Raw genomic sequence first — 1,268 nt, forward strand, 5'->3', positions numbered from 1 at the left:
GACTGAGCATGCTAGACACTAAGAAGAAAGGGAAAACATCAAACTCTCGGTTTTGTATGAATCGCTTTCTCTTTTTCCATCTTTTGGTAAATCTGTGTCCACCTCCCACTCCAACTCAAATTCATGAAGCTAGTAGGAGCAAGAGTGATTGGTTTGTTGCTAGGTAACACAGGGCATCGTCAGCAAAGTTCCCTTGACAAAATGATGGCTGGACTAACTTTCATCATTCTCACTCATTAAACTCTCGCTGCTTTAGATTGACACTTTGATATCAATTTCTTGGAAGCTCTATGTGATCGGCCAACTTTGAACATCGGACATTTATGGCAACATGCATTGTGTATTTGTACATTACTTATTTTTTTTATCCATCAAATCTCTTTGTGAAGCCGATGATCTTCCAAGTTATTCTACTACCATACCGAAAAAGCGCAATGCAACACACAAGATTGTAGTTGGTTGTCACGGGATGTGCAATTGTAATGGATAGCATATGTGGTAAGCACTGAGAAAAAACTATGGCCTATAATGTAGAATGTATCAGTGCTGAGAGTAGAATTGTTTGTTGTGCATGGAAGAGATCTATTCTCTTGCTGTAGACACAAAAGTTACTCTTGCAGTTCTTGGTAGATTTGGAACTTCTGAGACTTTGTTCATGGGGGAGCAATTGTTTCATGAGAATTTTGGAGACAAAATGGATTCGCCATTGTACCTTCGCTTTATACATCCAGCATGGATCGATGCTTTTGAGTAATGCCCATGTTAGGAAGTTGTGTCAGTGTCTCTTGCTTAAGTTGATGCAAATACCTAGTGAAATGGCTTGGATGTAAAGAGGGAGCAAAGAGATGGCATACTCCTACAATTTGCCCTCTCATCACTTGTGTTTGCTCATCAGAAGAAGTAAAGAGAAAGTGATTTGCAAGCTGCTCAATGAAAACCAATAAATCCCTTCAAAAGCCATGATTTCAGTCACACAAAGCGACTATGCCAGTGCTCTCCATTTAGTAGATTTTTCCATCAATTGGCAAGCTTCCATTGAATGAATAAATTGAGGTTTGAAGTTCCTCACTCTCTAGAGAGCACATATTGTACCCACAACACTCTTATTCCATAACTACATTCGCGCATACTCACCCCTTCCCCTTCTTGCTCTTGATGCAAATGCAATAAAGGCCTCCTTATGGGTGCTAAAGGCACTCGTTGTGGGTATGTCCACCTTCCAAAGAAATTGGGTGCTTTATCTTTGGAAATGATTAACAACTTCTTAC

Source organism: Cibotium barometz, unplaced genomic scaffold, assembly GCF_041138505.1.
Source record: "Cibotium barometz isolate CiBa-2024 unplaced genomic scaffold, ASM4113850v1 ctg200, whole genome shotgun sequence".
NCBI lineage: Eukaryota > Viridiplantae > Streptophyta > Polypodiopsida > Cyatheales > Cibotiaceae > Cibotium > Cibotium barometz.